The 13473-nt window shown below is 29.6% G+C and overlaps 1 non-coding gene across 1 annotated transcript; it reads left to right on the top strand.

Annotated features, from left to right (window-relative positions):
- Positions 1-1510: 1510 nt before the first annotated feature.
- On the top strand, positions 1511-1583 carry TRNAK-CUU (transfer RNA lysine (anticodon CUU)). The gene has a single exon. It is a non-coding gene; the product is annotated as a tRNA-Lys (tRNA).
- The last annotated feature ends 11890 nt before the right edge of the window (positions 1584-13473 follow it).

Raw genomic sequence — 13473 nt, 5'->3', positions numbered from 1 at the left:
AGAAGTTGAATGCTTACACTCACCTACACACACCTCAACACAACAAACAATGACGTTAGTAAGTCATTGCTAATGCATGTGTACTTGATCCAATAATTCCTGAGTTCGAACAACTTGAACTACATTGAACCTATTATTTTTATTTTTAATTTTAGGGGCAAGAATATACTTATCATCAAAAAAATTTATCACCTTTACAATCAACCTAATCATCGTTGATTTTCGTCAATCTAACGGTTATAATTTATTGGATCGTATTTATTAATTAATTATTAATTTCTAATAAATTATAACCATTAGATTGACGAAAATCAACGATGATTAGGTTAGTTGTAAAGGTGATAAATTTTTTTGGTGGTAAGTATATCTTGTACTTTAATTTTATGTTAGGAGATAGTTTCATTCAAATATTATTATTTTTTTAGAAAAATATGGTAGTACTTAATAGGGGTGATGAGCTAATTGAACAGCTTAGTTTGGAGCCAAAGATAAATTAAACTGGAAATTAAAAAAAAAAAGTCAGAGCACATTAGTTTGTGTTTTAAAATGATTCAGGGGCAGAGGGGAATCTCTTTATTTAATGAACATTCCAACGCTACTAGGCCAGTGGAATCCTATTGCAAGTTTGCAACTATGGTTGCAACAACGGAATGGATTAAAGGGAATTATTTCGATCATAGTAATTTCTGTGACAAGCGCTGGTTTTGAAGTGATCAGCAGCAAAATCACAATTTTCTCCCTAAAATCTTAATTTATTCAATTTTTCACCTTCAAAGCACGTAGTGGTCAGGATATTTTTCCCTCTAAGAAATGATCGTGATCATGCTAATTAAAATTGGAATTTTATTTAGAATCAAAAGGAGGATAAAAAATCATAAAACGTAAAATTCTAACGTAAAATATATCATAAAAAATCATAAAAACGAAAAATATTTGAAATTTTGATAAAATTATTTTAATTAAAAAATTATTAAAATACAGGTTTAAATCAGAATTTTAACTACATAACCAATTTCTCAGGGAACAAATAGAATTTAAGACCAATTTTGTCGCAATAATTTTTATAAAGAAAAAGACAAAGGAAAAAAAGATAAACAATGATAAAATAAAATAAAAAAATGAATTTTTCAAAAACTATTTTACAAGAAGAAGAAAAATTAAAAAAAAAACATTTGCTTTCATATAAGTGTTTAAGAAGTTTTTCTTCCGTTGGGAAAAGTGTTTATCATTTTAAATGACATAAAGTTATGTCATTTTAAGAGAGATATAGGCACAGAAAATTTGAATTTTAAATTAAAAAAACCATCCACTTTCTCTCTCCCATGATTTCCATTTTTCTGTGTCTATCTCTCTCCTATAACTTATGTCATTTAAAATGACAAACACCAAACCCTTTAATAATATTTTTTTTTTTCTAAATTGCCCTTGTTCTATTGGTTTTCCATCTCTGAGTCAAGAGACATAAGGACTTTTAGTCAATAAATGCGAACATTACGTTCAGTTAACATATGCCCGTCTAGCTCAGTCGGTAGAGCGCAAGGCTCTTAACCTTGTGGTCGTGGGTTCGAGCCCCACGGTGGGCGTTTATGTTTTTCCATCTTTCTATAAAAATGTTCAGTGGTCTTGTACAAGGAGAAAAGCCCAGTGAACATTGAGATTTTGAAAAAAACATTAAAGAACAGCCCATTAAAAAACTTCCTTACAAGGCCATACAGTGTATAAGCTCTTTTACTTGGGTTGGGTTACTCAACCAAACGGCTGAAGATATTGGAACTGATGGGCTGGGCTTCCTGGGCCCTGCTTTCTCATTTCTGTTATTTGCATTTGCAATGCTTTGATCGTGTTCAGAAGCCCAACGAAAATTGGGCTCGGCTCTTCCTTCATCTCACAGATATTGACATATTGTAACTTTTCTTTATTTCCTGCTTCTATTAAGTTTAGAATAAGTACATTATATAAACGACTAATTATACACATACAAGTACTAACTTAAACCATTAAAATATGTTTAACTAAGCTTTATTCACGCTTTCCTTTTACTTCATTTGATTAATTTTTCAATTTGTGCATAATCACATTAATATGTTAATCCAATAAATCTACACTTATTTATGACCATCCCTTTTCTGATTCTTGTACAAGTAGCATTTATATTAGGAAAATATTTTTAGTACATCAGAAATACCAAATTAGGTATTTTTTTTTAAATTTGGGAAAAAAATTTATTACTTTTGAAATTTTTTGTTTCTTGTCACATTACAAATTTATTCTCTTATATTAGATTATCATATATTCACAAAGGTGTACACAATTATACTGTACTGTTGCAGTGTATAAAAAATAAAATAAAAAAATATTATACTGCTGCATCCAAGTTTAAATATATATATATATTTTTTTGAATTACAATGAGAATCAAACACTACACACCCCACACCATTATGCTAACTCTAGTGATTTTTATAATTTTTCGTTTACTAACGTTATTTCTAGTAGTCTGGTGCTTTTGAATCTCAAAAACTGGACAGCATGCTGGATTTAATAGCATAGCAGCTCCGTGAACAGATGGTATATTATCTCAATTATAATATTTATGAACAAAATTACATTATATAATTAAAATCTTCTCTTCTTTTACGCCATCATAAACTATATGATATTGTTGTCTTTGATTTACTAAACTTTATGTTTTTATGTTAAAATAAAAAACTTATTTGTAGTGGCTCTGATTGTTGGAAATAATATAATTCTGCTTGCCAGTTCTACTGGGCCTAGCAATCTTCTAGCAATTATCATGTTTGCCTCTAAGGACTCGTTTGAATGAATTTTTTTTAGCCAAAATTTATTTCTTTAAAAAAAAAAACCCTTCTATTGCAAAATTGTCTGAATGTTTGCTTTTAAAAAAAGTTAAAAATTTATTTTTTTCAAACTAAAAATTTTAACTTCTAAAAAAAAAAAAGAAGTCAAAAGCCGATTTTTTTTTTTGTGTGTGGAAATAAAGCCGATTTTTCTTTTTTAAAACCCAATTATTTTTATAAAATTCTAAATAATTTTACTTTTTGTAGAAAGTATGTCTAAAATAAACAAAACATAAAAAATATTTTTTTTCATAAACTCATTCAAATGGGCCAGTAAGAGAGACATTCTTAGCGAAGAGTTAATTTCCATGATCTGAAGGCAATAAAGTGTTATTTTATTTTATTTTTTGGTACAATTGTACACGTTATGTCATATTTTATATTATTAACTAAAAATATTGTTTTAAATTTTCAATACATTTTTCCATATACAATTACTATAATTTATTTAATTTTTTCTCAGTAAATTTTGCAGTTTAATTATTGTTTGTTTTAATTTCATTCTTTTGTTTGAAAAATTAGCATAATGTTATTTTATATTTAATATGCACTAATTTTATCAAAAATAAAGTTGGACTTCTCAAGCTGATTTTATAATATACTGTTACTATGAATAAACTTTTTTAGCCAAAACTTACATCCTAATATTGTTTTATTTTTAAATTTAAATAATTCATTATTTTTTAAAAATTAACATGCTCTTAATTGTACTATTAATTACTTCCCATAGCAATTATATGGTATGGTAAGGAACATATATAGAATAATCGAGCTCAAGTTAATTCTATCTAACTAAAAATATTTCATCATTTCCAATATAAAATTACAATTTAATCTTATCAAACTTTAATTTTAAATTCAAATTTCAAAATTTAAGAATGAGATTAATCTTTTTTAGTACATGGTATAATATACGGTGGAGTCATTTTTTAGAAATATTTCAATCAGTTCATTGCTTCGTAATTAATATGATTCAGAGCGGGTTCAGTATTAAAGCTTTAAACCCCTACCAAAAGTAGTATTGGGGAGATTCGATATATGGTGGAGTCATTAAAAAAAACTAATTCAATTCAAAAAATTTAATTATTGGGTGAATATCTTTTTAATAGTTTATATAATTCTATAATAGTTATCGTTACAAATAACGTTTTTTAAACTTAATATTTTCAATCTTTTATGAGAATGCTGTTCACGTACAAACACTTAATTGATTTTCCTTTTTTACTAACTTTTTTTTAGTAGAATTCCTTACCTAACTTTATATAAAATAGAATATTACTTCCATTAGTATAGTAGGGAAGGAAATATTTATCATCAAACAAGTTTACAACCTTTACAATTAATTTAATCACCGTTGATTTCCGTCAATCTAACGATTATAATTTATTGGAAAATATTGGATCCCCTTTATTAATTAATTATTAATTTTCATAAATTATAATCGTTAGATTGACGAAAATCAACGATGATTAAATTAATTGTAAAGATTGTAAATTTTTTTTATGGTAAGTAATCTTTCCCCTATATATATCATATGGGTAGTGGGTAGTGGGTAGGTAGCCAAAAATTTCTCCGAGTCTTGGTAATCTCAAAAACAAATTAATCCGAAATTCAATCAAGAATCAAACGGTCCATAAGCTTGCATTAAGGCGGCCTCCAAAACATACTTAGTTCAGATCTATTGTGTGAATAATGAATTCATGTGTCTTATTCGGCCATATATTCAAATATTAGGTTTGAGTTGCCACCTCTCCAACAAGCTTCCTCTGATGACCATAAGATTTTCCTTAGCCTTCCACTCTTTAAATGAACACTATTTAATTTCCTTCACTTTATGCTTTTAGGGAAACTGAGTAAACAATTAGAAGTGGCCAAAAGCATATGAAGCTAAGCTCTTTATAAGCTTACATTAAATATTCACACACACCTCCAACTTTTTTAGGTATTTTGAGCACTTCTGTTTAAAAAATTACATGCAAACAAAATAAAAATGAGAAAGGGGTTTTTTGTTGGACAAAATAAGTAATATCGCCTATCTAGCTAGGGTATTCCTTTAATATTTGAATATATATTTTCCTAACGAAAATGGTGTTCTAATTTTACTTATAGATATAAATTATGAGAAGAGTTATATTTACAAATTTTTTGTTTACAAACTACACTATGTATTCCTGTAAGAATACTAGGTCGTTACATGTTCTTTCAGGAGTACATAATATAATTTATAAACATTTATAAAAAAAAATTATAAACGAATTCTTCCTCGTAAATTATAATGGTAAAATATACATATTCCTCATTTGATTTGACAACAAGTGCGTGTAATAATCTCTACTTTTATTTTACATTACCTGTCAATCTTATTTTTCTTTATTAAGTGCTTATAGATATTTGCATGGTATCCAGGTGTCACAAATCAAATGGTTTGAAGTCAGCAAATTTGTAATTTAATAACTTTTGTGCGGCATGCATTATATGAATCAAATAAATCTAGAAACTAAATCTATAAAGTTCCACTGAACATAAATAATCACAGGAAGTTATATAAACGTTGTCCGACAAATTGAGCATGCATGGCAAATAGATGAACAAAACTACAAATGCAGAACTGAGGAGTTAAATAATTGAGCACACTTGCCTGCCTTCCAACAACTCTTTTCTTTTTCTTTTTTCTCTGTTTTTCCTTTGATGTCGTTTTCAAGGCTAGAGAAACTAAATTATTTGGTGATACTATTTCAGCTCTTTTGATTTTTTTTTTTTAAATTGTCGTTCAGCATGATTATCTTTTTTTTTTTAAAAAAAAACTTTTTATTAGAGTATTTTACTGAGAATTTTTTTTTGTAAATAATCAATTAAACACAAAACTACTTAAGCTAGCAAGTAATGGCGGACTCATAAAATTTTCTTTATGTCCACATTTTTAGTGGCTGGGGTTCCATAATTTAGTTGCTTATTTGAGAAGTCTCTAGATATTAACTTATTTAAGAATGTCAGACTTGCAATCAATTCTCTCTTTTTATAAAAATGAGAAAGGAAACAAAGGATGAAGAGAGCATAAGAATAGGTACGTGACAGGGGAGAAAGAATAAGTTTTCTCTCTAATCAATTTGTGTTGCTACGTTGTTTTAATCATTTTCGTACGTTGCTACTAGGGGTGTTCGTGGTCTGAATTGGATCGATTTTGGGAGCAAAATTTATCCGATCCAATCTCTTCGGTTTGATCATATAATCATCAATTTGGTTTGGATTTTTTTTCAAATCCGATCCGATCCAATCCAATTTTTTTCGATTTGGATTGGAACATTTTTTGATTTTTTGAAAATCCTCAAATTTATTTAATGATTATTGTGTAAATAACATCTTTTGTATATATTAGCTTTGTAATTTTTTTTTTGAAATACAAAAGAATTAGTAAACTATAATATAGTTTTTTTTTTGGGGCTATGAGATATGAAGCTCTATAAAGATAAAATTTTGTTGATGAGATGTGACTAGATTTATTCTTGGGTTAATGGGTCTTGGGTTTAGAAACTTTTAGGCTATGATTAAGGAAAGACTCAAGTAGGTAGAGAGAAATCAATATATTGGATCGGTTTGGATTGGATCGATTTTCATCAACCCATCCAAAAATCGATCCAATCTAATTAAAATTTGTGGGTTTTTTTCGGTTTTCGGTTTATTCAGTTATCATTTTTTTGGTTCGATTACCGTGGTTTGAATCGGTTAATGAACACCCCTAGTTGCTACGTTGCTAACTAATATAAGAATAAATATTATTTTTGGTTCCTAACAAAAATTCGGTCCCCACTTTAGTCCATTATAAAAAAAATAGTCACCTGGTTGAAATTTAAAGTGGACCCATTTTAGTCTTTTTTAAGGACTAATGTAGGTCTTTTTTGAATTTGTGAGGGACAACGATTTTAACTAAATTGATCCACTTTGAATTTCTTAGGGATCTTAAGACTAATTTTTGATAAGGGACTAAAGTGGGGACCATATTTTTTATTTGAGACTTAAAAGGATATTTACTCGTAATATAAATATTGAACCAAGAGACAAATAAGAACCTACAAGGCTACAACAAAAAAGAAAAAACTAAAATCCAAAACTTTATGTTCGCAATTGCGGACATTTGCGCATGCCTGGGTCCGCAAGTGAATGCCTAACTAATGATTTTATATTATATTAAGCTTTTGGGTTAAACTAGCTATTTATATGATATCACTGCCTAGACTAAATGGTCATGAGTTCGATCCTCACTGCTCCTATTCTATTTTTAAAAATATTTAAATATCGTGGAGTTCCTTAGCACAAATAGGCTGAGCATGATGCATTTTGTACCTTTCGCACCCAATGGATTCTCCTGTAAGGAAGCGTGTTAGAGAAATATAAAACTATTAATGTAACCTACTCAAAGACTTAAGCTTTAAGTTGAATTAGGTCTTAAAAAAAAATTAGACACTATCTCAACTATGAGATCCTTTCGATAAGTGTTTGTATAATAAAGGGTGTAAATAAGCTGAACCGGGTTAGACTTTGGCTTAAATAGGTCAGACCTGTATAAAATACTTTAGGTTTAGTATGGTCTATTTGTTTGCGTCGACCCAAATTATAAGTCTGACATGTTTTATACTTAAAAAATAAAAGTCTTGGCCTAAGTCTGTTAGCCTGTTTAAACCTATTAAACATTCAATAATTAAAATCAATAATTAAAATAATATTACTTTATCATTCAAAATTATTAAAATAATATTTTTTTATTTTATTTAAAATAAATAATATGATATAGGTCGACCTATAGACTTATACACCCGGCATATAAAAAAAAATATGTAATAGACCGAGTTGTAGGCCCCTCCGCCCCTGTTAGGCTAGTTTACCCATTTACACCCATATACGTAATGTAACATTTGAATTTTGATATTCGATTCCTTAATTAAGAGTGCGGGATCTGTAAGTTACTATTTTAGATTTTTCTCTTATTTTCTTCCAAAAAAAAACAAAATTCCTGCCAGTTTATCTTCCAAAATTTCTCTCTCTTAATTTTTCCTTTCACTTTTTCATCCATGCTAGTTAATTATACTTTTTCTCAAACATAACACAAATGTGTAAATTAATTTATCTATACTCAATGACCCATATGATATAATTAATGATGTAAAACTTATTTATAAAATACTTGACTTGAAGTTCAGTCTTGAATGAATTTCGAAATTTACAGTTGGTCCTTCTTTTCTATCACCTCACCATGTTTTAGAAGTTTCCTTTCATAAAATAAATAAACAGAATCATTTTTCTCCGGGATAGGTTATTGTGCCTACTCCTATTTTACCTACTTTTGTCTATCCCTTTCGTTACCGTTCGATTACCATCTCATCCAACGATCTATATTTGTGATATAAAATAAATCTTTTATTCCCTTTCTTTCTTCTCAGTTTCTTCCATGCCCTTTCTCTCTTCCTCTGCCATATACCTTTTTTTTTCCTTTATCGTTAATCTCTGCCCAGGTGAACGGCGCAGAAGCATTTGAAATCAATTACCACAGCATTTGAAATCATCGTCAATATACATTAATCTCTGTTTTTATTATTGTAATATAACTATCAAACTACCAGTGTTAATGGATTGAAAAAAATGTAAAGAGTTCACCAATGAAATATAATATATATAAAAGGTCATTGTTCAAAAAATGCCAAATATCACCCGACAAACAAGGACCATAATCACACATAGCTCTGAGAACTCTTTGACCATGGATGTGATGAAGTGTGATGGTTCCAGAGAATGCCAACATCGCCAATATGGATCGTGATTTACATTTGTTGTGATTTTTCAATCCATTTACGATGATTTCAAATGTTGTGGTAATTGATTTCAAATGCTTCCATGTCGTTCACCTAGGTAGAGATTAACGATAAAGGGGAAAAAATAGGTATATGGCAGAGGAAGACAGAAAGGGGAGGAGAGAGAAAGGGTATGGGAGAAAGTGAGAAGAAAGCAAGGGAATAAAAGGTTTATTTTATATCACAAATATGGATCGTTGGATGAGATGGTAATCGAACGGTAACGAAAGGGGTAGGCAAAAGTAGGTAAAATGGGAGTAGGCACAATAACCTATCTCTTTTTCTCCACATATATTTGGTATTAACATTTCATACTTCTACATATGTAAGACATTGTATAATGTTGCGAAAATCCAGTTGCATGCATATCTTACACATTAATGTTATTGTTAGAGAAATTAAAAAATTATACCAGTTTAAATTTTTAGATAGAATTAGTTGTTTAAATGATATCAAAGCCTTAATGATAAAAAAATCACGAGTTCGATTTCCACCGCCCACTTTCTAGTGGATTTAAATTAACACAACGTAACAACTAAAACATGAGTACGTGCAATACCCACATTTCAAGTCCAACTTAAAGCTTTTACGTGAGGGGATGTATTAAAAAAATTTAAAAATCATTCATGAGTGTTAACTTCCTTTTTAAGAACCAATTCAACCCAAAAGGTTAAGCTGTTGGGTGAGGCTACATTAAGGGTTTTATATATCTCAACATGCCCCCTCACACGAGAGCCCATTGGGCTTGAAGGGTGGACAATGCACAAACCCACCTACCTGTGCGAACAAAGAAATTCCACTTGAAAGAAAGTGGGGGGCGGTGAGGATCGAACCCCGAGACACGAGACTCTGATATCATGTTAAGAACCATTTCAACCCAAAAACTTAAGCGGTTGGGTGAGGCTACATTAATGATTTTATATATCTCAACATTCCTCGATTATGCTTTTAGATAAAATTGTTATTTAGTTGATGCGCATGTTCGCTATGACACATTCTAAATATGTTTCTCATAATGTGAGAAAGTTGTATCATGTGCTTTTCAATTACTTAACACGGATACATATTTGAATATTCTTTTTTTTTTTTTTGAACATCATATATTTGAATATTCTAAATGGGAACGTGGAAGCTCACGAAAACGCGCAGACACATGTTGTTTAGGGTTTTGGTAGTGGGCAGATAGGTGAAAGCTTAACATGAAAGAAAATGAGCTTTTTCTATGCAGCACACGTCTTTTTCCAAGCCAGCTTCTCCACCCTTAAGTCGCATAGATTTTGGAAGCTGTCTTTGTAGCTTCTTACTTGCTAAATGATTGTCTTAATTTTATATTAGAGTAACAAAAGTAAATTTGACTGCTAGATTAATTATTAGTGTGTGTATGCATTATTTAAAAATTAAATGGTCACTTAATGTAAATTTATTTTCTAATCCAAGTACAAATGCAAAATCCAATCATCATAAATGTACGATAACTATTGTGGGTTCAGATTTGTAGTGTCTAACTGTCTATGGCTGTTTTCCAATATAAAAACATAAAATAAAATCACCAAAAAAATAAAAAAAGTAAAATGAAGCTAGTTCTTATTAGCAAACTCTACTTCCTCGCGACTCTTTGAAGAACAAAATCAACAGCAAGCGAACTATCTCAAATTATGACCCTAATTGTTTGATGAATCATAAGATTTAATTCAAGTTAGAAAAATTTTAGTTGAATAATTCAATATTTGGATTAATTTATTTTGAAGTCAACTTTTTTTTTTGGTGATAACTTCTTAAAAGAACTTTACAAATTATTGTTTTGTAAAAAAGTTAGTACCAAACATGCTTATATTCAGTAACATATTTTTTCAAACATTAAAATAAATTAATAATGTAACTTCATCCAACAGCTTAAATTTTTGGGTTGAATTAGATTTTTACATTAATAATTTTGTTGAATATAAGACCATTAATATAGTTTCGCCTAACAACTTTAATAGTTTTATATTTCTCTTGATTTCGACCAATCAACCACTTCCAATTATAGAAGACAAAACAAAGGTAAAAACAAACATTCTAAAAATAACATGAATGCATGTATAATAGGTTCAAAGAATAAAGGGGGGGGGGGGGGGGGGGGAAGTTTCCAATAATTGAATTGTAATCAATTGCTTTGTAAGATTCAGACTGAGTTGTGAACAAAATATCTTAAAGTAAGGTACTACTCGCAGCTGTCAGACATGAAAACAAGTCTCCATTCAATCGGTGCTTAATATATTACTATACATGGATGGAAATTCATCCATCTATACTCAGTTTCAGAGCTAATGTATTTGAGTTTTTCTTCTTCCCTTTTCAAAGCACTATTTTGGCACTGTTGTATTTCAATAGATGAGGTAAATTGCAGAGAGAGAGAGAGTATTTTAAATCAATCAATAATTTATCGTTGGCTTGACTAAAATTATACACTTTTTTCTCTTTCATAAAATAATGATTAACTTCTAGGGATTTATGTTAGAGGTAGCTAGTAACAATCAAATTCATTACTAATAATTCTCTTACAACTAATAATTCTGTTTCAATTTCTCTAAACAGTTTAATTAAACTCATGATTTGGGTGCTAATTAGTATCATAGATCAAATATTTTTTTATTACTTCAAAAACTATATTTATTATAAGACATGTCCTCAAGATTTTTAATTTTATTCGACTTAATTCTTCAATTTAAAGTAATTAGTATTTCTATGATTTGAGCGTTCCTTTAGAACATTAAATAATCAATACGCTAGCTGCCTAAATATAAAAAAATTTGGGGTTGAACCCTAGCTATTAGCTACAAACAAAGTTTTGATACAAAGTATACAATCAAAGTTCTAACATCGATGACAACATAATTGAATCAGCTTTAAACAAAGGTGTGCAGAAAAGAGGCATAAAGCATATCATGTCTGCGTTAAGCTTTTAATTAAGAAGAAATGTGGGTGCTTCGTTTTTCGTCATGTAGAATTTTTAGTTCTGGTCAACTGTTAAAACTTTAACTCCCATCTCATGCTTTTCCGTAGTTCTAAAGGGAGACCAAGCCAGTCACGTTTGAAACAACAAAGTCAAGCGCCCTCTAAATATGTAGATTCCCTTAAAGGTGAATATGCTTATGCGAGCTAGCTGCATGGTTTCAGTTTAGAAAATTGTTAGGTTTCACCGTTTCAGTTTAGAAAATTTATATATATATATATATATATATAGGGTTTTATTTTTCTAATATTGCATGAGACAAGTTGTCTCATAAACACACACAAAATGGGTGGGACCCACTAAAAAGGAAGAAAGAGAAAATAAAGAAGCGGGTCCCACTCATTTTTTGTGTGTTGCATGAGACAACTTGTCTCATGCAACATAAGAAAAATAAAACCCATATATATATATATATATATATATGTACGGGGATTAATGTTCTCATTTTACATGAGAATATTTTCTCATATTACACACACAATACATGAGTGGAGTTCACAAAAAAGTGAGAAAACAAAACAAAAATATGGGTCCCACCTTATAATTGTGAGTGTAATATGAGAAAAAAATTTCATGTAAAATGAGAAAACTATTTCCATATATATATATATATGGGTTTAGTGAGTGTACAGTGACTGGATACAAAATTTGGTCCAGTGCACTAAGTTCTCCTATGAGAGAAGGATCCATCCTTTTGATATATAAATATTTGGGAAAAGGATCAATCTTTTTGAAATAATATATCAATATTTGAGAAAAAGATCCATTTTTTTTAAATAGTTGAGAAAACATGCGACATGTTAGTATTCCAAATCTTGTTTAAATACCTGAAATTCTCGAAAGATCCATCCTTTTAATATTATATATTAATATGTGAGAAAAGGATATATCTTTCTAATAGAGAAAACGGTCCATCTTTAGAGCACGGGCGAAGATCAAGAAAATTGGGCAGCATGTAGCCTTTAAGATGGATGCCCAATTAGATCCAATAGTAAAAAATATGGTCAATTAATTGCTGATTGCGGCTGATTTATTATTCTTAATTGTTGATTACCTCTGGATCAATTATTGTTGATGCAATCAAATTATTTACTGATAGTTGATTGCCTTCTTCATACATTATTAATATGCATTTATTTTTGTGCAAAAATATAATTCTTAGTTGCAGTATTGCGGCCCAAGAGAAACCCCAACTTAGATATGATGATTCCTTTATATTTGATGACTTTGACCATCAAACGTTATGGGCGTAAGAAATGAAGCATGAGCATGAAGCAAACTTTCAAACATGAAATTATACATTGTCTCAATTTTTATTTAAATATTGTCGATCGAGTTGATAGGCTTGCCTTTCTCTTCTTACAGCTTTGACCGATGGATCACCATTAATTTGAACGACAGATAATAGTAAATTAGAGATAAAGTTAAAGAGGAATGTGGAAAGATCCAATCCGGTATAAATAGTAAATCTGAGATAAAGATGAAGTCGGATGTGGAGAGATCCAATCCGAGATAAACATAAATTCGAGATAAAGATGAAGTTGGATGCGGAGAAATCCAATATAGGATAAATAATAAATCCGAGATAAAGTTAAAGATGGATGTGGAGAGATTCAATCTGGGATAAATATAAATCTCATATAAAGATGAAGACAGATGTGGAGAGATCCAATTCAGGATAAATAGTAAATTTGAGATAAAGTTGAAGACAGATGTAGTGAGATCAAATCCGACTTAAATAGAAAATCTAAGATAAAGTTGAAGATGGATGTGGAGA

Source organism: Gastrolobium bilobum, unplaced genomic scaffold (assembly GCF_033153095.1).
Source record: "Gastrolobium bilobum isolate Gb01-03AN ecotype WA unplaced genomic scaffold, APGP_CSIRO_Gbil_v1 utg9634, whole genome shotgun sequence".
NCBI lineage: Eukaryota > Viridiplantae > Streptophyta > Magnoliopsida > Fabales > Fabaceae > Gastrolobium > Gastrolobium bilobum.
This window is presented reverse-complemented; position numbering and strand designations above follow the sequence as displayed.